General features: G+C 32.0%; 1 protein-coding gene across 1 annotated transcript in view; it reads left to right on the forward strand.

The window, feature by feature from the left end:
- LOC141526507 (uncharacterized) overlaps positions 1-25,455 on the forward strand; it is a 1,028,588-nt gene that overhangs the window by 923,426 nt on the left and 79,707 nt on the right. The window lies entirely within an intron of this gene.

The raw sequence follows: 25,455 nt of genomic DNA on the forward strand, positions 1-25,455 counted from the left end.
AACTCTTTCGAAATCTAAAGGCAATATCCCAGATGGTTTAGATTTGCGGTGGTTAAGAGATCACCTTCTTCAAATATCATTGTTTCTTACTTCTCTATTCAATAGATCTCTTGACACCAGTATTTTTCCTGAGGTTTGGAAAATGATTTACATAATACCACTAAACAAGGTAGCTTTGCCCAAATCTCCATTTAATACAAGACCGATTGCGAACCTGTCACACTTGGCGAAAGTTTTTGAAAGAATAATTGCAAACCAGCTGGTAACTGACTTAGATGACAATTTCCTGCTTGATCGGTTTCAACCGGGTTTTCGTAAGCATCGTAGTACACAATCAGCATTGCTAAAACTCACAGACGATGTCAGAACGGCAATGGACAAAAATCAGATAACCGTTCTGGTGCTATTCGACCTGAGTAAAGCCATTGACTACGTAGAGCACAAGTTATTCTGATTTCTCTCCACGAATTGGACTTTTTTTTAGAAGTGATAAGCTGGTTTTTCTCGTATCTATCGAACCGGTTGTAATCGATTTTAAATGAACATGGAACTCCAATTGAATTGCTAAAAACCTCGTCGGGTGTTCCTCAAGGCTCTATGCCTGGGCCGATATTGTTTCTAATCGTTATAAATTCTGTGGCCAGGTGGATAAACTTTTGTAAATATGGTCTGTTTGCTGATGACATGTATATTTACCATCATTGCCTTGTGTATCAGTTCCATGACGCAGTTCAACGAGTTACTGCTGACTCACAAGCAATAGCAGACTGGGCTCGATCACATGGTTTAATGATTAACCTGACGAAGACTACGGTGATGATTTTGGGATCAAATGGGAAATTGAAACAACTGCAGTTTTTGGAGGTTCCCCCTATTCTAGTTGATAACACAGTAATTCCCTATGTGAATTCAGCAAAATGTTTAGGACTTGTTATAAGTCAAAACTTATCCTGGAGTAGCCACATCTTGCAGACTACCAGAAAAGTAAATTATGCTCTCCATAGTCTCAAGATCCGGAAAAACATCTACTCTACTGAGATAAGAAGGCTCCTAGTTATTGCTACCATCCTACCGCTCATTAATTACTGTTCTATTGTGCTTATCGATTCGACTTCTGAAAACGATCTAAAACTTCAGCGAGCAGTAAATTCTTCAATCAGATTTATTTTCAATCTAAAAAAAAAAGAGCATATCAGTCCTCATCGCAAGGAACTAGAGTTGCTTACAATCAAATATCGTCGATTGTATTATGCAGTTTGTCACTTGTACAAATTACTAGAGACTGGAAAGCCGGAGTACTTGCGCGAATTACTCATCGAGGAAACTGATTTTCGTAGTTCAAATGGTTTGGCTGCAAAAAAGCACATCTCCTTTGAACTACCTCTTTTCACCACAAGCTACTTGGAGAAATCTTTTTTAGTAACTGTGATAAGGTTTTGGTAAGAACTTCCACGCCAAATTGTAAATTCGAGTAGCTTGCAAGTCTTTAAAAAAAAAGTTTTCAATTACCTATTAAATCTTGATAATTAAAACGACGTCAAATAGATCACAAATTTGAGCTAAATTACTTTAAAGTTTGAAGATTAAAATATGGATAAAATCAGTGCAATTACAGATTTACTATGTCGAGTTATCATCTAATTTGATGACATCAAAATTTAATATTTTTAAATTATTATTTTCTATATTAAATTCTAAGTTTAATTTGTTTTTATCATGTTTTATATACCAATTATTAAAATTTAATTTTTATATAATACTATATTATGTACTCACAGAAACAGAAATTGTTTTCTTGTAAAAATTGTTATACTATGTAATAGAAATTGCCATTTGGCCCGTGCCTTGGTATTTATAAACAAAATCTAAATCTAAAAATCTAAATCTAATATGTATGTATGTATATGTATGTGTGTATGTACGTATTTTTGCTCAAGACATAGGAAACGAAAATACGCTCCGAGCAGTTTTCACCAAGTATCAAACTTACTCCGGGGGCAGGAAATGGACCGCAGTTTGCACTCGGTTCACTTCGCCTCTTCTAAATTTATTTATACAAAATGTATTTAATTAATCAATTAATAATTATAAACATTTGTTAGCTTGGACTGAGTGATATCCAAGGGGAGTTACTCCCGAGAGTCATCCAGTCGACCTTGAGGTGAAATATCGTTTTTGATATTCGTAGTGAGAAATTTTTAATTAACCAAAAATTAATCAAATTAATTTATTTAACATTAGAATTTGTTTATTAATTGAGTCAATTTTTGTAAGCAATTAATTTGGTAAAACAAACGATTAATTTTTACAAATCATCGAATGTTCTAGCGTCTATTTTACGTATGCCGACTTTTGTTGATTTTTATGATTGAATCTTTTTACGACAGAATTTATTAAACTTGACATTGGAAATTATTTTACTTGATAATTTTCCATAAAATAATTTATTACGAATTTATTTATAACTATTACGATGCGTAATGTTGAACTATTAATTTGTTACGTCCAAATTGGACTTACTTAATTAATTCAATGTTTGGCCCAAGACTGTCGGCCTATAGACCAGGATCTTAATTTAATTTTGTCTGGAAAGGTTATAATGAATGATATGATTAAAATTCTCGATTATAAAATATATTGAATAAAAACCAATACAATATAAAATTGTGTATTTTCTGGGAGAAACTTCTGTTCAATAAGGATGCAGTTTTCCGGAGTCTGGTCCCATTCCCTTCGGAATAACGAATAGGACACACCCTATTACAGGCCCGTGTGTGTGTGCACCTACACACATACCGACATGTCCATGTTCTACTAATTTATTTAACAATAATTTTAAAGGGCTAAAAATTATAAATTGAATCTAAGTATTTCTTTATCTTAACAAAAATTGGTTTTATCTTGAAAATAACTTCATGTTATCTTATATTATGAAACTTACAAGTTTCATTAGTTTAAGTGAAATAATAAAAATTAACTTATTTTCGTGATCAGTAATTTTTTTTTTTTTTTTTTTTTTTTTTTATTTAACGTCGCATAAACTACTAAGGTCATGAGTGCCATACTAGAGTGGAACTTTTAAGATTGGAACTCGTTTTAAACTTATTTAGGCTCAGCAGAATAATACTCTTAAATATTGAAAATATTTATTGGTGTGCGCCGGACTAATATAAAATTCATTAACAAAAGTGACATTTGACTTAAAATAATCAATCTTAAATCTTCAATATTAGTGAAATGGTGAGGTTTACGGAAAAAACATAAGATACCTTTTTTGTAGAGCATTAAATTTCCTACAAAATTCTTAGAAAAATTTTTTCTGTATGACCAATTAATGATGAGGAATGAATTTTTTTCTATTGGACTGAGAAAAAAATGAAAAACTGCGACGCGTAGGATCTTCCTATTAAAATTAAGAGTTCATATTTGGTGAGAATTTTTTTAAGGTGCCTAGTAACCCATTTTTCCGTATTAATTGTAAAAAAAAAAATAGTTGATTTTTTTGACCCACCCTAATATATACACTACCGGTCAAAAATCTTTGCCCACCCTATAGATTGCGGGTTTATACAACAAATAAAAATAATACGATTGATTTTGATACCTGTATTTAAAAAACATGAATAGATAAGAATACAGTAATGATAAAACTACAATATATAATTGATTTTTATTTAAATTTTCGATTCATCGACGTAACCTCCTTTTGCTTTGATTACTGCGGCGCACAATTTTGGCATTCTATGTATTAATTTCAATAAATAATCATCATCTATTTGGTTCCATTCATTTTGCAGGATTTCCCAAAGGTGTGAAGCAGAAGTAGGACACTGCTTTCTGACTTCTCTGTCCAATTTATCCCACAACAACTCTATCGGATTAAGGTCGGGCGACTGTGACGGCCAAATCATGACTTTAAGCACATTCTTCTTTTCCAATTGTTCTAAATACTCTTTACAAAGCTTAGATGAATGCTTAGGATCGTTGTCGTGTTGGAAGATAAATTTTCTGCCGATCAGGCGCTGGCCAGAACGGACTACATTTTCCTTTAGGATTTTTTTATAGCCTTCTTTCTTGAGAATTCCTTCAATTTTTACCAAGTCTCCAGTCGCCCTTCCTCCGAAACATCCCCAAACCATCACTGAGCCTCCACCTTGTTTCACAGTAGGGATTACACATGCATCTAACATCCGTTCTTGACTTGACCTGCGCACAAAAACTCTTCTTTTAGACCCAAAACCTCGAACTTCGACTCATCGCTAAATAAAACGTTCTCCCACTCTTCTTGCATCCAATTTTTATGTTCTCGGACCCATTGCAACCTCTTGATTTTATTCTGACGTCTTAAAAGTGGTTTCTTCACTGCCACCCTCCCAAAAAGGCCAACTTCTCTCAATCTCCTTTTCACAGTAGAAGTACTCACAGGCGAATCCCTAGACGAATTGATTTGAGTTGCGATCTCTGGGCCTGTGAGTCGTCGATCTCGTTTGCTGATCAATGCAATACGTTTATCTTCAGCAATTGTGGTTTTTCGAGGCCGCCCTGAACGGTTTCTATCGTGGAGACTTTTGGTGGATGCATATTTATTAACATTATAGTCCACGGTTCGTCGAGATATTTTCAATTCAGAGGCAATAGCACGGTTACTTTTGCCTTGATTATGAAGACTAATGATAAATGCACGAGTTTCGATTGATAGCTTCTTGTTTTTCCTCATTTTTAGACTTTTGATCCGAATTTGTGAGAACGAAAAGAATCCAATTATGAACTTCACAGAAAAAAGTTAATATCACTGTAACGCCCTTTCTTTTCGTTTAAAACTGCAGAATGGGACTAAACTACAAGAGTAAACACCAAAATAATAATTCACTTTTACACAAATAAAAAAGAGTCGGGTACTTGAAAGTATTAATTTTTCACAGACACCCACAAAATATAAAAATGTTCTATTATAGAGTAAACCAATTACAGAGAATGAAATTTTTGTTCAATATAAGATCGTTCTGAACTTAGTTTGACAATTATGAGAGAAAAATTCGGAAGAGAGTAATATATTGAAACAGAAGTATGGTTGAACGGGTGGGCAAAGACTTTTGACCGGTAGTGTATATAGTACGGTGCCTTTTCTTCGACTATTTTTTTTTTCGTTCCCATAGTGAAAATTTGTTGGGAGTACCAAAAAAAAAAAAATTCCCTGAAAGTTTGGGCCCTTAATATTAATATTAAGTACTCGACCAAGGCATGTAATGATTTCCCATCTAAAATACACGTAAAACTTGATTTTTTTTTCTTTTGAATTTTATAACTCAGCGGCATTTAATGGGATTATCTAGGATCTGGACAGGTATTTCTAAAAATTGAACGCTCTACAAAAGTCTCCATTGCGGCAAAGTCATAACTTATACCTGCGGGGTAGTACGGGCCAGTAAAGCTAATTTTTTCATAAGATTCGCGTTTTTGTGTAACTATCTCGTAAACAACACTAGCCACAGAAAAAATGTAAACAACAGACTTGTAGGAAATCAAATTTCCTTTAAAAAAAGTTCCCTAGCACTAAATCGTTAAAAATGATACTTTTTGACATATAGAGGTTTTAAGTTGAGGCGGTATAGAAGTTTTGAGTTAAATAAATTAATTTCACTTCAAATTGTTATATAAATCATTAATTATTCATATTTTAAATTACAAATAATTGAAAAATTCAATAATTGATCATTTGGAAACTGATATTGAACAACCAAAAGTTTTTTAAATGGATTTTTTCAAAATTTTTTTCCTCTTATCAAAAATTTTTTGTGATCTTCTCTCTTGATTTTTTTTTTCCTTTTTTAATCATTTAATACGTTCAAAGTTCTTAAAGAAAGTAAGATAATAATAACCAGACTAACCAAACGGACCCGTAAAAAAAATTCAATTCTCGACAAAACGGTCCTAAGCATCAAGTCGCTGAAATCAATATTCCCGGAGATAGTGAATCCAAAATTTTTTGAAATTTCAAATCTCTTTTGAAAATCGCATCAAATTATAAAAATATCTTTTTCTTATAATCCATCACTACTTTCTTAACTTACAATTTTTTTTTAAGATAGAACGGTAAAAATATTTTCGAAAATAATCTGAAATTACAAAAACTTTATCATTAACTGTCTCCAAAAATATTGATTTCAGCGACTTAATGCTCACGATCTTTTCTGTAGAAAACTAAATTTTTCACGAGTTTGTTTTTCACATTTTTCTGTAGCTCTTATCATTCACGAGATAAATGCGAAAAAAACGCAAATTTCATGGAAAAGTTTAGAAGCTTGTTCTACCTCGCTGGTTCGAGTTACGGCTTAGCTGCAATAGACACTTTTGTGGAGCATTCAATTTTGAAAAAATTTATCCATGGTCGAAGCAATACTATGAAATGACACTGAGACATAGAAATTTAGAGACAAAAAAATCAGAGTTTCTGTGTTTTTTTAATAGGAGATCTTTACACGCCTTGGTCGAGGAATTAATATTAATATTAAGATTTAAGCTTTAAGATTTAAGTTTATTAATGCTAAGGCACAAGCCAGAAGGCAACTTTTCATTATTACATGATAATATAAAATAATTCATCGATCAAACAAGCCCGCCGAAGGCGGGCGAAGTTTGATCGGGATTATACGAAATGTCCCGTTCGAAGATGATTGACTACTTGTAGTACTGTTTAAGTACGAAGATAACTACACACTTTTAGAGATTCAAAAGAAAGCTATTTGGCGCGCCTTCCGCCATATTTACGCATGCGCCCTGGCTATTTCATATTTTAGAGCTTAATGTATATTTATTTTTTTGTTATTTCTGTTAGAAGATGATTACTGAGGGTTTTTTCAGTAGGGACAAAAGATCGTAATCATCTTCAAACAAGACGTATCGTAGAATCCCGATCGAACTTTGCCCGCCTTCGGCTCGTTTGATCGATGAATTATGCTCACATCTCGTTCTCGATGATTGACTACTTGTAGACATTTAGAGACAAAAATAACACTTACCTTTGTTCGTTTGAATATTTATTCTTGCAAAAACACAACTTATTTGTTTATTTTTTATTTAAGTTTGAGCAAGTAAAGGTATCGTCAGAGTCTGTGACTTGATGATTGTAGAAACGTGCAAATATTGATGACCTTGAAGACCAACCAGCAGTTCTCCTAATGGTGTCCAAATTAACTCCATTATTGAATGCTTTGGATACTGCCGCATTTTTTGCGCTGTACGCAGTGAAAATGCTTACATCTACCCCAACTTTACCAAAAAGCGCTTTTATCTAGTGACCTATTTTTTGCACTGACTGGTCCATGTGGTTTTACCGTTGATATAAACAACATTTTTGTGTCAAGCCTGAGGTCTTTGGTTTTCTCAAGGTAAAGTAGAAGAATGGTTGCTACACATATCTTTTTATCATGGTTAAAAAAGGGGATAGACAATACGGGCTGCTCTTTCCCCGGTTTGGATGTTTTTATAAGATCAGGAATTTTGATTTTTAGACCCAGATCTGATTTTATAATATTATCAATGTTGATCAATGATAATGTTTGTAGTCTATGAGCGGTGATTAACATAAGCAACGTCGCAAGAATTTCTGCCAGATCCTTTAGTTTTAGATTTTTTAAATCCGGAATGGTTTTAACGTACGTTATTACTTGCTCAGTATCCCATGTTACTGAGTATGTCGGTCTTGAAGGCCTCCTTTTAAAGCATCCTCACAAAAACCTGGACAATAATGGGTCTTTAGCTAAATCTTTTTTACTAATTAGTGAGAATGCGGCTCGAGCCGAATTAAACGTGCCACATTTAGCTCCAGCCCTGAATTTTCATGTTGAAAATTCGATTGTAACTGTATTACTAAGCTCAAAAATCTTTATATTTTTATCAGTGGCAAAGCACCACCATCATTTTAAACAACTTTCGTATTGTTTCATAGTAGCTTACAACAAGGAGTCCAGGATGATGTCTACTGACTCTTCTGTTGATCCTCTATGGAGGAAGGCTTGCCTGACAAGATGCCCGCCACTAATGAAAGATTGTGAGCTAACGGGTGCGACTGCTTCCTGCAAGGAGATAATAACAATGATGAACAAGGTTTAAAAATTATTGGTGACTCACAAAGTAAGGAGGTAAATAGTGGGTACCACGGTTGAGAAGGCCATAAAGGGACCACCATGATACCAGATTCTTCATCATTAATTATTTTACACAAAGCTGGGAAAATTAGTGAAAAAAGTGGGAAGGCATAAAATCTTTCATTCGACCACGAGATCGAAAATGAGTCTATGAATACTGCATCTGGATCGGGAGATCGTGAGCTGAAACGTTTACACTTAGTATTAATTCTCGAAGCAAATAAGTCAATGCTAGGCACGCCAAGAGATTTTATTATTTTCTTATATGTTGTATCAGATAGCTTCCTTCCAGTATCCAGATTTTTAACTCTAGAGGCTTTGTCTGCGTCTACGTTTTGTTTCGATAGAATGTATGATGCGACTAACCAGATTTTTCTGTTCTCACACCACTGCCATATTTTCTTGCTAATTCACTCAGCTTTGGATACTTTATACCACCTCCTTTATTTATACACGCTATCGCAGTTGTATTGTCGATGCGAATGAGAACTTCGCATTTACGCTCGTTCGAAACGAAGCATCTCAGGGCAAAATAAGCAGATAGAAGGTCCAGATAATTAATATGGTGTTTCTGATTGTTTTGGTTCCAAAAACCATGAGTTATGGCGCCATCTTTTTCAGCGCCCCAGCCTGTTCTTGATGCGTCGGAAGTTAAAATTACATTATATCTGTGTAATCTGATCGGATTTAAGCGTATTAAGGTGTTCTTTTTCCACCAAAAATGGTCTTCCCACATCATATTATTTAATGTCATACTTGCCTCAAAATCATTGTTATTTACAAGCAAAGTTAAACATTTATATCTTTCAAGACGTTTGCAATAGATATTGCTGTAAGCAAGTCCCAGGCAATACGATACCAATTGAAACGGATGGGACTCTTTTGACAAGGTTTACTCGTTCTCTTTGGTCACCCCTTAATTTATTTAGGGCACCACTGGATTTTTTGACACAGTATCCAGAAACTGGATCAAAGCATGGAGTAAGTTCTGCAGGGTCGTGAGAGATTGCTAGAAAGAAAACAAAAATTATAAAAGAAATTCATTTTACAAGAAATTTTATTTAACCCACCCCATTACAATAATATTCCCCTTACAATTAATTAACACTTAATCCTGAGTCCTATTCCCGTTTAGACGACGGTTTCCTATCATAGTTCCTAATCCCGACGATACTCTCTTATGGAGCGACCATACCGCGGTTTCTTAGTATTTTCCTCCATTTTCCAATTTTCTATAATTTTCCATAATTTCCATTTTCCATAATTTTCCATAGTTTCAAAGTTTCATAATTCGATAGTTTTCCACACGCACCCACAATGTAATTATTATCATTCAAACACACTAATTCAAATTTCCATACTTTATTAATTATTTTTCTAAGATTATAATTTACTTTTATTTTTCAAATTAAAATTCAATTTACTAATTGTCTAAATCCAAATTATTCATTCATTCCGAATTCAAATTCCTATAATGATTAATTTCCTTATTAAAATTCTTAACTAATTCATTGCCGTAGTCTTAATAATACAACAATAAATATTTAATACTGAGAGGTCTTCGTATCTTATATTAATAGATTAAAATCTGACGACAAAGGTCTTAATAATCTGCCGACAAAATATTCGCTACGTCCTAGTATTCTACAAATTTATTTTACTTTGTTGATTTTATTTCGCCACATTTTATAATATGATTTTACTTAATTATTTTAATTAAAATTGATTTAGATTCATTTTATCAATTGTTCTATCCAAATTTAATTTTGCTGAATTTTATAAATTATCTTATTTAATATGTTTTCGTTTTGTCCAAATTATTTAGTCAGAGTTTACTAATTAATTTATTTAATTAATTAACTTAATAATTGTTTATTGATTAAGAACGTGTCAATTGATTTTACTTTATTTAATTTTGACTAAATCATTTTACTTGTCTCTGAATAACTGAGTTCATTTTATTTTGACTAAATTACTTTATTTTACATTTGTTATGTCCACCCCAAAATTTTTTTTTTAAATTTAAATCACCCGCGCAGATGGAAGACTTCTCCATGCGCGAAAGCCACAATAAAATATAAGCTACGCGACTGCTGGTTGACTAGCGGGGACTTCTGCAATCTCAGCACCGCGAGTATTTAAAAAGGCGATCAACAGCCAACGCCTTGTCTTTGAGCAAGTAATTTGACTTCCGCGTGACTTGACGGACCCGTGCCTTGTAAAAGTCCCTTATCTTAATTTGCGCTGCACTTAAGACGAATTCAGACTCGGTTCAACCGGCAGGCCACGTATTAGTTATTAATTAAAAATCTAGAGAACCGGAATCTCAAAGTTCTAATTTGCCCTGCACTTAGGCGAGAATCCGGGCAGTAAGTTTAAATAAAATATCTCTAAAAAGCTAAATTTGCGCACTTTACCCTACGGGGGACTGGAGGACGTTAGCTCAAATAAATAAAATTCATTAATATAATTTCGATTAAATAAAATTTGTGAAAGTGTAAAAGTTTAGGTGTTTATTAAAATAAATCTCAAAAAGAAGTGAAATTCCATTCGAGTTCGTTAATTTCGTAAGATAAGAAGCCCTTAGAATAAGCAGCCCAAATCCACCCTACTCCATCCGCTGCGAGAACCAACCAAAGGGCCCAATCAAGGAACAGGCGCTAACGGCTGCCCTAAAACCACGGATCTGACCATCAATAAAGTTCCTGTAACAGTAAGTACATCTACTCTCATAAAAATCCGTCAGTCTCAAACGAAGGCGTGGTAAGTTCGTATCTCGAAAACGTCCCACATAAATAATTAAAACAACGGAATTAAAACCTCCGTTGCGTATTCTTTAAACTGTTAGTCCAAACCTCCACCGTTTACGCTACCGCTCTAAAAATGCCCTTGGACATAACACTTTTTTTGTGTTGTTCAAAAACTTCGAATTTATTTTATTTTAATTTTGGGGATTATATTTTACTTCACAACGCCTTGAGATTTTAGTCTCGACCTTGTATGTCCTTTACTCAGCGTTTTAGCTCGAGACAAGATGGCTGACCCTCTCCCAAACTTTTGTCGATTTTTCTTCCAGTAAAATTTGTAAGTGATTTATTTTCTACTTTTAACTAAATGATTTTAACAATTATTTCAACAATTCTTTTCTGATTCTAATTTTACTTCTGTTTTATTTTACACAATCAAAATTCGTTCCAAATTATTTATGTTGATTTTAACTAATTTTTACTTCTGATGATTTTTCTAAAATATTTTACTGAAATTATTTCGATGATTTTAATTCACACAAAATTAACTGATTTTATTTAAACTCAATTACCAGAGATCAAATTTTCACGTGACACCAAAATCATGAATTAACAAACTGAAATGATTCCTAGTAAGATTAATTCAGACTATGCCTATGTGTTTAATTAATAACCCGAAATAATTCCTGTTATTATTAACTAAATATTCAGCATCTTATTCCTGACTTGCTCTTAATTTTAATCTGACTTTTATTCGGACTTTTCTCAATGTTTTACGAAATTTTCTTCTTAATCATTTTATTAATTAATTCTTAATATTCGGTTAAATTAACTCTTAAACTTGGTTTAATTAATTACTTAAATTATGGTTAAAACATTTCTTAAATTTTGGTAAAATTAATTAATTAAATTTTTAGCTTAATTTTAATTACTTAATTTTTGATTAAATTAATTCTTAAATTTTTGCATAAATTTAATTACTTAAATTTTGATTAAACTAACGAGTGCTTAAATCTTGTAAAATTTAATTACTTAAATTTTTGCTTAAATTAATGATTGTGACTGAACGCGAAATGGCGATGACCTTCAGCCTACATAAAGGCCTGGCTGATGTCGCTTCACCGAGAAATTATTTAGACGTATTTATTGTACCTGGAGTTTCCTTGGGGTTTTTGTCTAAAATTCTTCGACGCTATAACTCCTGGATTTCTCGTCTTTTTTTCAATTTTCTCCTCGGTGAGGTGTTGTTTGAGCGACAAAGTCCTTGGTCACCACGTCGTCGAGTTCTCCTCAGATAATCTTTTTTTTCTCTCGAACAACAAATTGGCATTGTTGTTCAGATAGATAGATAGGTGACTGAATAGTAATTACAGACAGTGTCTCGGATAGCTTAACTGGTAGAGCCTTTGGCGCGTAACCAAACGATCCGGGTTCGATTCCCGGTCTGGGCTGTCCGAATTACTTTTTCAGTTACCGAAAATTCCTACTGAGTAAAGGTCCTCCCCTTCCCCCTTTTTCCTTCATTTCCCCCAGTTCCCAAAAATTTGTCTTTAATGACAAATTTTAGCTATTATATATGGCTTATAATTATACAGGGTGTCTCTGAAGTGGCGGGAGTAATTGTTGGGGTCGATAGAGAAAAAAATACTGAATCGAAAGTTCCTGAGCCAAAAATTTTTTTGGGCCATAGAATTTGAGTTATGAATTAAAAACGATAGCCAATCAGAAGCGCGCTATTCGAGAAATGAAAATGAGCGGGGAAGTAGAGGAGACGCGAGAGTGAGATGCTGCAATAGCAGCTTACTCGCTCACACAAAGCCGAGCATGAGAGGGGATTGTGACGCTATGAGCCGAGTACGTAAGTGTGAATGAGCGGATGTATGAGGTCGCAAGCGGACGGCTTAATGTATGAGTGTGTGTCCGTGTATCGCAGCATTATTGGAGGCGTTGTAACGCTGAATTAAAGCTAACCGGGTACTCTAAGACAGAGGAAAAATTTTAATTTTTATTTTTATTCGAAAAAATTTAATAAAAAAAAATAAAAAGGCCCAAGATTTAACCAGACCCACAGAAACGGAGAGTAAATTTTTAATTCTCATTTATTTTGCTGGGGATTATTTTCAAATACAAAAAAAAAAAAGGCTAAGATTCAACTGGAATCTTAATTGCTTAATAAAAGGAGTAAAGTGTAATGATGTGAATGCAAACTAATAACATTAAAGTAAAGTTATCCTTGAACTGCCGAAACACCTGTAGATTTTTTTGAAATGATTTCTTTGCTAAGAAAAAGGGAAACTAAAATATCAAAATTACTAAAACGTGAATGCCATTTCTTTTTCATATTTTCTTCGACATTTTACCTGTCAGTGAATAAAAAGAATATTTAAATTGAAATATCAAAATTATAAGGACTTGAATTCAATGTTTTGTTAATTTATCATTTGACATTTTACCTATCAATTAAGTGATAAATAATTTAAATTAAAATATCAAAATTATCAGGGCTTGGGTGCGATTACTACTTAATTTGATACTTGGGATTTTACCCGTCAATTCATTAGAAATTTATTTCAATTATAAGATCAAAATTATGAGAACATGAGTGCGATTTATTTTTAATTTATTATTCAGGATTTTAACAGTCAATTGATTGATAAACAACTTTAATTAAAATATCAAAATTATCAGGACCTGAGTTCAATTTTTTTTTTTAATTTATTATTTATTTACCTGTCAATTAATTAAAAATAATTTTTATAAAAATATCAAAATTGTTCGGACTTGAGTTCAATTTTTTTCTTAATTTATAATTTGACATTCTACCTGTTAATTCACCGATAGATAATTCTAATAAAAATATCAAAATTATTCGGACTTGAGTTCAATTTTTTTCTTAATTTATAATTTGACACTCTACCTGTTAATTCACTGATAGATAATTCTAATAAAAATATCAAAATTATTCGGACTTGAGTTCAATTTTTTTCTTAATTTATAATTTGACATTCTACCTGTTAATTCACTGATAGATAATTCTATTAAAAATATCAAAATTATTCGGACTTGAGTTCAATTTTTTTTTAATTTATCATTTGACATTTCGCTTGTTGATTAAGTGATTAATAATTTTAATAATAATATCAAAATTATCAGGACTCGAGAGCGATTTTTTTTTAGTATATTTTTTTACATTTTACCTGTCAATTAACTGATAAATAATTTCAATTAAAATATCAAAATTATTCGGACTTGAGTTCAATTTTTTTTTAATTTATTAGTTGACATTTTACCTGTTAATTAACTGATAAATAATTTTAATAAAAATATCAAAATTATCAGGACTCGAGAGCGATTTTTTTTTCAATTCCTTATTTGACATTTTACCTGTCAATTAATTAAAAAATAATTTTAATTAAAATATCAAAATTATTGGGACTTGAGTTCAATGTTTGTTTTAATTTATTTTTTGACATTTTACCTGACGATTAATTGAAAAATTATTTTACAGAATAATTCCCAGCAAAATAAATGAGAAATGAAAGTTTTCCATCCGTTTGGTTGGGTCCGGTTGAGTCTTGGGCAATTCCTTCTGTTTTCAAAAATTATTCCGAGCATAAGAAATAAGTAATAAAAATTTTCTATCTGTTCGTTTTGGTCCGGTTGAGTCTGGGGCCTATTTTCTTTTTTGAAATAATTTTGTCAATTAATAATTGATAATAAATTTTTCAATCAGTTTTTTATCGTCTTGTCAAGATTAGGCTGATTTTTGTTCAATAAATTTTTGTTTGTTATTGAAAAGAGAAAATAAATTTTTTTGCATTCTTCTATTCTTGGCTCTGGTCGAGTCTTGGGCATTTTTTTCGTTTTTAAAAATAATTCCTAGCAAAATGAATAAGTAATAAAAATTATTTATCCGTTTGTTTGGGTCCAGTTGAGTCTAGGGCCTCATTTGTTTTTTTAATTAGTTTTGATGATCAACAATAAAAAATAAAATTTTTGGATCATTTTTTCTGGGTCCGGTCGAAATTGAGCCTTTTATTATAAAAAAAGTTAATTATGATGATTAAAAATGAATAGTAAAATTTTTTTATTCATCTCCCTTTCGGTCTGATGGAGTCTTGGGCATTTTTTTCGTTTTTAAAGATAATTTCCAGCAAATTAAGTAAGTAATAAAAATTTTCTATCCGTTTGTTTAAGTCCGGTTAAGTCTGTGGCTTATTTTCTTTTTTTAAATAATATTTGATTAATAATAAAAAATAAAATTTTTTAATTAGTTTCTCTTAGTCTGTTTGAGATTGGGCCTTGTTTCGAAAAGAAATTAATTTGGCTGATTGAAAATGAAAACAAAATTTTTCAATTTATTTTTTTTTTTTTGGGTCCGGTCGAGTCTTGGGCGATTTTCTTCGTTTTTTAAAATAATTCCCATCAAAATAAATAAGTAATTAAAACTATCTATCTGTTTGTTTGGGTCCGGTTGAGTCTGCGGACTATTTTTTTTTAAATAATTTTGTTGATTGAAAATTAATAATAAAATTTTTTAATCATTTTTTTGCTCCAGTCGAGATTGGGCCTTTTTTAAAAGAAACAATTTTGCTGATTGAAAATAAGGAAAAAATTTTTGTACTGTTATTTTTTTGGATCCGATCGAGTCTTGGGCATTTTTTCGTTTTTAAAGATAATTTCCAGCAAATTAAGTAAGTAATAAAAATTTTTATCCGTTTGTTTGGGTCCGGTTGAGACTTGGGCCCATTTATTTTTTTATAATAATTTTGTTGATTGAAAATTAATAATAAAATTTTTCAATCATTTTTTCTTGCTCCAGTCGAGATTGGGCTCTTTTTTAAAGAAAAATAATTTTGCTGATTAAAAATAAAAATAAAATTTTTTCATCCATCTCTTTTGGATTCCAGTTGAATCTTAGCTTTTTTTTTTTTGTATTTGAAAATAATCCCCAGCAAAATAAATGAGAATTAAAAATTTACTCTCCGTTTCTGTGGGTCTGGTTAAATCTTGGGCCTTTTTATTTTTTTATTAAATTTTTTCGAATAAAAATAAAAATTAAAATTTTTTCCTCTGTCTTAGAGTACCCGGTTAGCTTTAATTCAGCGTTACAACGCCTCCAATAATGCTGCGATACACGGACACACACTCATACATTAAGCCGTCCGCTTGCGACCTCATACATCCACTCATTCACACTTACGTACTCGGCTCATAGCGTCACAATCCCCTCTCATGCTCGGCTTTGTGTGAGCGAGTAAGCTGCTATTGCAGCATCTCACTCTCGCGTCTCCTCTACTTCCCCGCTCATTTTCATTTCTCGAATAGCGCGCTTCTGATTGGCTATCGTTTTTAATTCATAACTCAAATTCTATGGCCCAAAAAAATTTTTGGCTCAGGAACTTTCGATTCAGTATTTTTTTCTCTATCGACCCCAACAATTACTCCCGCCACTTCAGAGACACCCTGTATATAATTATATATAATTATATATAATTATATATAATTACTAATAGATAGATAGATAGATAAGTAGATAGATAGATAGATAGATAGATAGATAGATAGATAGATACTTTATTTATGCCAAGGCCGGATGGCCAAATGACAAATTTACAATATAGTACACAAAAAAGATTACAAAAATTTCAGAAATACAAATTGTCTATGATTAGATTATATGATAGAAGTTCAATTAATTTTAACAAGTTACAATGATAGATAAGATTTGAATGATTTAATTAATTTGATTTTATTTAGGGCTTAGATTTAACTGTTCTGAAGGAAAGAGAGTGAAATATCAAAACTTTAGTAACTTTAACGGGTGGACTTGAGAAAACTTTACAGATTTATGTAATTGAAATCTAAATTGAAAAGGTTTTCAAAAATTTTATTTTTGAAAATCTCGATGTCAGCCGCGCGCAATAAGTCAGCAGGAAATTCTTCCCATAATCGTATAGCAGCAACAACAAAAGAAGGCTCATAATAAGATGTAGAAAAGTTTGGCAAATTATAGTTAGTGTTATTCCTATGAGCAGCTAACCTTTGCGAGCGTCTGACCTCGGTATCCTCAATAAATAATTCACGTAAATAATTTGGTTTTCCAACACACAACATCTTGAAGAAGTAACAGGACAAATAATAAACACGACGACTTTTAATAGATAACCATACTAATTTGCGTCAGTGAGGTGTAATATGTTCATCTCGTCTTCGGCTGAATATAAAGCGAATCGCTGCATTTAGGTAGCGTTGTAATTTTTTATCATTTTCAAGAGTGGAGCTTGTAAGAACCACGCTACAATAGTCTATGATTGGCAATATAGTTGCTGATATTAATCATTTTCTGATTTCACTAGAATAAATATTTTTACACAATTTTAGGTTGTATAGTGCTGAGTTTACTTTGCTTACAACTTTTGAAACGTGCAAATTCTAAGATAGAGTATTTGCGAGATTTAAACCTAGACACCTAACCAAGTTAACATAGGGGAGGGCAACACCGTCTATGATGATCGGGGGTAGGGTTTCTCTCTGAATCAGCTTCAACTTACTGCTAGAACCAAATAGTATTACCTTTGATTTAGATAAATTTAGTTCAAGGCCGTTGTCTCTAGTCCAATTTGCAATAGCTTGAGCATCAATTGAAACTTGTTCAACTACTTCGTGTAATCAGTGATGGATTTACGCCTAGGCCCGCGAGGCTCGGGCCTAGGGCGACATGATTTGAGGGGCGGCAAAATTTTTGAAATTCTAAAATTTCAGAGACGAAAAAAAATAATGACAGTCTCTTTTGAAAATGAGTTCAGATTAATTTTTGTAAAAAATTTTCTCTGGAATATATTATAATTCAATTTTTTTTTATTTAGCTTTCAGTCTATGAATAAGATTTTAATTTTTTAAAAGATCAATTATAGTCTTTATCGAATGATGTTCTTTACTTTTTGTTTTATTACTGAAATTAATCATATGCTTACAAAGCGTTTGAAAATTACTAAATCTTAATAATTTCGCAATTTGTTTTTAACTTTAAATAAAAAGGAGATATGCACGTATTAAATATCATTGCGGTATTTATTTAAATGTCAGAAAATTTACTATTAACATAAATCTTTTTTCATGAAAAGTCATTAAGTTTATTCATGTAAGCTGATATATATTAAACCAGTTTACATATATAGTTACATTTATGTGTTTATTATAAGTATAAATAAAAATTTAAAGAATTTTGTTTTATAAGTGTTTTATTTATGTGATCGTAAACTCAAAACAAGAGCGCTACGCTTAACAGAGGTCTTGACGCGTTTGACTTTGTTTTGTTTAATGCAGAAAACAAAGCATCGCGCTGTAGAAAAAATACAGAAATCGTTCCAGTCTTACAAATGCTCTTCATGCCTACAAGTCTCGAATCATTTTATTCTGTTTCTTAATATTAAAAAAATAATTGATTGATAACTTTAAATGAGGTGTTAGTGGTGTTTTTTTATAATTCGGTCAAGTTCTGATTTTATTTTTTAATTGAATATGAGTGGCTACCGAAAAAAACTTAGTGGTGCAGAATATCGTAAAAGAAAAGCAGAAGAATCTACAAAAATAGACAGTTTACTAAAAAAAATTCCAAAAATATCTAATTTTATTACAAGCTCAACTAATTCTTCTAATAATGACCAACAACCGTCATGTTCATCTGTCGTAAGTATTTTGTTATAATTGTGAATAACTTTTTTTTCGATATAAACTTTCAATTTCAATAAAGAGTGAATAAATATCAAGTTCCTAAAATCTTTTTTTTTTCATAGCCGGAATTGGAAGAAACTTCAGCACAAGATAACGAAGAAGTACTGTCTAATACTTCTCCATCACAAAATACGAACAGGACGCCATCAAATTTCTCTTCATCACATACAGAAGAACTCCAGTCAACAACTGATATTTTACGATTTAATAGTGATCTCGTTTTATGGAATTTGAATGAAGAAATACGGGATTTTATAACTATGAACGGTATACCACGAAATAATAATACGGATTTTAAAAATTCTAAAAATGTATATAATGATAAAACAAGGTATTGTTCCAAAAGTTTATTTCAACGTACATTGAAAAATGGAGAGATTCAACGCCGTGAGTGGTTAATTTATTCAGAAACTAAGGGTTCTGTATTTTGTGTTCCATGCTTATTATTTGGTAGAAGTGTTGAAACGAATGCTTTTACTGGTGAAGGATTTCGTGATTGGAAAAACTCAAAAGCACGCCTCGAAGGTAATGAAAATTCTGATTTTCACTAGACTAACGTTAGTTATTTCAAAGCTCGAGCAGTAATTCACGGGCGTGTTGATCAACGTCTAATAAAACAGCTGGATGAGGAAATCACATACTGGATAAAAATCTTATACCGAGTCATTGCAATTATTAAATCACTAGCAATAAGAGGATTGCCATTTCGAGGAAATTCAGAACGAATCGGAGATCCCCATAATGGAAATTTTTTAGGAACAGTAGAGCTTCTTGCTGAATTTGATCCATTTTTGTCTGAACATCTAAAATTGTATGCGCACCCTGGTAGCGGAAATACATCGTACTTATCTAAAACAATCTATAAAGAAATCATATCATTAATGCAGAATAAAGTACTGCAACAAATTTCTAGTGAGCTGCAATATGCTAAGTATTTTGGTATAATTGTAGATTCTACGCCTGATATTGCACATGTCGATCAGCTTACTATAATTACAGATATGTACGTAATAACGGTGAAATTGTTGAAAGGTTTCTAGAATTTATACCAAATATCGGCCATAAAGCTAAAGATATTGAGAATGCTTTGTTAAAATCTCTAAAAAATAATGGTTTGGACATAATGAACTGTCGTGGTCAATCTTATGATAATGCAAGCAATATGTCAGGTATTTATTCAGGCCTTTAGACACGAATCAAAACAATTAATTCTCTAGCAGATTACGTTCCTTATGCTGCTGATTCTTTAAATTTAGTAGGATCATGTGCGGTTGAATCCGTCACAGAAGCAGTCGATTTTTTTTCTACTTTGCAAGAATTATATAATTTTTTCACTATATCCACCCATAGTTGGGAACTCTTGGTGCAGCGTACAAATTTCAGAGTTAAGAGTCTTTCTCAAGCTCGTTGGTCTGCTCGACATGATGCCTGCTACGCGTTAGAAAAAGAATGGTCTGCAATAATTGATGTACTGGAATTGATTACTGAAAGCGAAGATAAGAAACCCACTACATGGTCTGAAGCTACGGGATTGCAGCGAAAGTTGCAGCATTTAGAAACAGCAATTCTAGTCATCGTTTGGAATGTAATTTTAGATCGATTTAATGCTGCTAGTAAGAAGCTTCAAGAATCTCAAGCTGATTTATCATCCGTTGTGCAGATCTATAGTTCTCTGGCTCTATTTCTTCAGGACATGAGAGAAAGACAATTTTCTGAATATGAAGAAAAAGCCAAAACATTATCTGGCGTCCAAGATTATTATCGTTATGATACACGTCGCAAAAAAACTAGAAAAATTCAGCCAGATGAGTCACGGGTAAATGAGAGACTACCTTCTTCTGGACAAGAAAATTTTCGCACAAATGTTTATTACCCTATTTTAGATACTCTGAGTGTGCAATTTGCCAGAAGTAAAAGTGCATATGAAAAGCTTTACAAAAAATTTAATTTCTTCGATAATTTATCTGAAATAGATACAACCGAATTAAAAAATCTTTCCAATAAATTAGTCGATAAGTATCCTGATGATTTAGAAGAGACATTAGGCAACGAATGTATTCATTTACATTACCAACTTAAAGATTCTTCAGCAAATACGGAAGATGTACGCTCTGCACAAAATATATGCAATGTATTACACTCACGTAGTCTTCGAGATGTTTACCCAAATGTTGATATTGCTTTACGTATTTTTTTGAGTATTCCAGCTACAAATTGTTCAGGAGAAAGATCTTTTTCTACTTTAAAAAGAGTAAAAACCTATTTACGTGCCAGTATGGGTCAAGAGAGACTTAATGCTCTTGCATTATTGTCTATTGAAGCTCAACTAGTTCAAGAAATTGGGTATGATGATATCATTGATATTTTGGGCGTACCAAAGCCAGGAAAAAGTATGTTTAAAATTGATTAATATTAAAACAAAAAAAAAAAAAAAAAACATATTTATTTATTTGTCTAACGTTTATTACTTATATGTCTGAAATATTTATTAGTTATAACTAAAAATTATGTTCTAACGAAATAAAGTTATTTTAAATTTAGAATGAAAACATTGTATAAAAATTTATTGAATTTATTCTAACATTAAGGGCGGTGCGATAAACAGGGCCTAGGGCGGCATCAAGCCTAAATCCGTTACTGCGTGTAATTGGTAATAGAAGAAATTCAGATATATATATATATATATATATATATATATATATATATATATATATATATATCATCAGCAAACAGACCATAATTACAAAAGGCTAGACACCTTGCCACAGTATTTATTATCAAAAGGAACAAAATAGGACACAGAACCGAGCCTTGAGGGACCCCAGAAGTGGTATCAACAAAATCGATAGGTAGACCATCCAGATCTAGAACAGCCTGGGATCTATTGCTTAGATAAGAGAAGAACCAACGCACAGTATCCTCAGAAAAGCTCAACTTTATTAACTGAGTCAGGACAATTTTATGATCAACAGAGTCGAAAGCCTTACTTAGATCAAATAAAACCATAAAGGTCAACTTGTTTTTATTCATCGCCAGTTTGATGTCATCTACAAGTTTGAGAAGCGCTGACTGTGTGCTATGATATTTGCGAAAATCTGATTGATACTCATCAATCAAATTATTACTTTCTAGGTAATTAACAACTTAATTTGCTATGATCCACTCAAAAGCTTTACTCAGATATGCAGTGTTTGCTATTGGTCGAGTGTCTGATAGAGAATGAAGTCTCGAAACTTTATTTAAAGGAATTATAAAGGCGGATTTCCATAGTCGTGGGAAAATACCACTATTGAGAGAAGAGTTGAACAAAGTAGTAAGAAAAAGAGAAATCGTAGGAATATAATTTTTCAACCATCTGAGATCGATTTTATCAGGGCTCATACCTTTTGATTTTTGTAATGTCAAGTGCAGGGCTTCAGTTACATCAACGATGTCAATGCAGGACCAATTAAATGTACAGTTTACTTGACTTTTATGATTAAGCAGAAGTGAGTTTAATAGGTCAAGATCACAAGGAGGGTGACGACGTACTATGGATGCATAATGACCATTCAATGACGAAGCTTCGAAGTGATTTAAGTGTGAGGATGAGGAACTCTTAATAAGACCAAAATGCTTTAATTTGCTCCAGATAGAGGTACCAACTTGTAGGTTTGATAATACATCTTTAAGATAGTTTTCACGAGCCTGATTTAGTTCATGTTTTAATTCTTTTCTAATATTTCTGAAACCTGAAAAGAGAGTAATATCATTGGACCTTTTGGCACGCTTACACAAGGCATCCCGGTGTTTGCATTTAAGTTTAAGTTCTCTTGTCATCCATGGATTAGAGGTTCTGGTTATTTGCCTAGACTTTAAGGGAGCATATTTATCAATAGTAGCCAAAACATTTGTTTGGAATAGATTTAATAAGTAGTCTGGATCTGAGTTATTCAATAGGTCTCTGTCAATATTTAGGGAGCTAAACAAAGATTTCGATAGATCATTGTGATTCGTAGCAGAGAATTTGCGATAAGTTACGGATTTACCGAGCGGTTTCTGGACTTCAAAAACATAATCACAGAATAGGAAATCATGGCTATTTATAAATGGTTGATGAGACTTAAAGAATTTTCCTTGTTTATCTTCACTATCTAGTAGGACAACATCAAGCCAAGAATCATTGCTTTTTGTATGATGACTAGCACCATAAGGAACACAATGTAAAGACAGCTCTGAGATATGAGTTTTTAAATGATTCGAAAATTAGGTAGAATCAAGTAAGTCACCATTTAAGTCGCCTGTTATAATGTAATTTCTGTAATTAGTGACAAGGTTAGAAAATGTGTCGAAGAATTCGTTCAAAATATTTCCTTTTGGCCTTCGATAAATAACCGAAAACAAAAGATGACCTCCCATATGCGAGGTTATATCAAGAAATAAATATTCCGAGTCATTAATATTATTAGAGCAAGAGTTATGGAGAAGTTTAGCCTTTAAGGATTTGTGGATAAGTCATGCAATACCCCCATCCATGAAAAGACGGCCAGTTTCAGGATTGACTAAGTTACGATCTCTTCTGTAGATTGAATATTATTTCAAATTAAAAATAAGATCATCATGAGTCGGTTTTAACCGAGTTTCAGTTAAAGCTATCACATGAGGTTTGATATTAGAAATTAGATCGGTAAACTCAGCTGTATGTCCAACCACACTATTGATGTTCAGACTTACAAGTTTTAAAGAATTAGCTTTATTATTTGCGGTAACAGTTAAATCTAATTTACATCAGTCAAGCTTTACAAGGTCAAGATCGGAGCAGATTTTAATTTTGGGAGATGAATCATCTTTCTTTACGAAAATAAAGCCACCTTGCACCCAAACATACTTAAATTTTGAGTTTTTTTGCCTTAATTTTAGTACGAAGTAATAGTTTATGGACCTCAGTCGGCAAAAATTCGTTGACATAAATATTACCCTTAAAGGATTTACCGACAAAAGTTGGGAATACATTTTTTACATTAAAATTTTTAATTTTCCTTTTGGTCTCGATAATATGGTCACGAGTTTGATGAGATTTAACTTTAACTATGTAAGCGTGCAAAGCTTTCTCATTTTCCAGAACATTACTGCTATTATTTTTACTAGTATTCCTACCAGCCTCAAAGTTTTTCTTGATTTTACGTACGTTAAGAATGTCTGACTTTAATGATGATAGATTCAAGGAATCAAAAACACTATTTGAAATATCCATCGGCGATAAGTTTGGTCACCCGCAATGACCAATTCCGAGTTTGGAGTAGATGTTGAAATAGTCAGATTTTGGGATTTGATGACAGTTAGTTGTACGAGTAGAAATTTGGAATTTTCTGTTACGTTACTCTCTAATAAATTTAGCTTATTTTTGAGAACATGTATATTCTCAGAATTTGTATTTATGTCTTCTGTGATACTGGAGTGAGGGAATAAAAAATAATTACCTGACTAAAACCTTTTCGCGATGCTGTTATTTCGATCGTTCGATCACAATGAAATTTTACCAAAATTTGTTGGTTCGTTTCTTCTTCACTCTGTCTTCCCCACTCTCTCTCTCTCTCTCTCTCTCGGCGCCGGCGCTACCACCTTGGGGACTTACTCACTAGCTTACAACTATTGGCGCGAGTACTTCGGAGCACAGCGCTCTGGGTAACCGGTCGATAATTATCTGACTCGGATCTGAGACCTTCTCCGGATAAAGAAGGCCCCGTGTACTCCGTTACACAATACACTGATTAAATAAGCAATTGTTATGTCGGACTCAACGTCCGACATTTTTATTTTATAACAAATAGAATTTAATTATTCATAAATAATTTTATGTTTTTTACAACTAATTGCATACATTTATTTTATGTAAAAAATTTTTTTTTCTTTAGAATCTTGGATACATTTTTTTTTTAAATAGAAATTATTTTAAAAATATTTATCGGTTTATCTGGGTCGAATAGTAAATAATAATTTTATGACCCTAGCAGATTAAAAAAAAAAAAAAAAAAAGAAAAATAGTTTTCTTATCTAACTACAACTCGGAAAATTCCCACGTTTAGTTGGGCCCGACTTTATCTAAACCCGAAACAGAAATATTTTTTTTTTTTAATAAAATAAAATACATAAAAAAAAAATTTTAATAACAATAATTTTAGTAACAATAATTTAGAAAGCAAAAAAACCTAAGTAATAACAATATAGATGACAATAAAATTAAATGACGAAAATTTAAATAATGAAACAAATAAATAAATAGAACTTGATAATTGAACAATTTAAAATAAACAAATATTGAACAATAAAATTCTAAAACGATACAACAAAATAATAAATTTACAAATTATCGAAGCAAAAATATTTCTACAATTAAATAATTAAATTCAACATAATTAAGATATGCTTTATTGAAATATATATTTTATTCATACGTTTAAATAAATAATTTAATATAAAATTTGGTCACAGTAAATAATTTAATGTGAAATAGTACACATGTATGTCTTTGTCTATGCATAACTGCGCTTACGTATACACAAACACATAGATGCATAATAGAGCATAAGAGTAAGGGAGAAGCGATATTATACTCTGACCCAAGTAGAGGGGACTCATGCAACATTATAGAAAAATCTAAGAGAGAGGGCAAGGGCTCAAGGAAATAGAAAAATAATTGGACATTGTTTCTCCCATCTAGTAAAAATAAGTAACGCCCTAAAATTCGACACCTTTACGATTTTCAACAAATAGTATATTACATACCTAGGCCAGTAAAATAAGAAAAGTCTCAGATCACATGTAATTGTTGGCCGAGACGAAGC

Source organism: Cotesia typhae, unplaced genomic scaffold (genome assembly GCF_013202065.1).
Source record: "Cotesia typhae breed Kobodo isofemale line unplaced genomic scaffold, CoteBio_Ctyphae contig_34, whole genome shotgun sequence".
In the NCBI taxonomy this organism is placed as follows: Eukaryota; Metazoa; Arthropoda; class Insecta; order Hymenoptera; family Braconidae; genus Cotesia; species Cotesia typhae.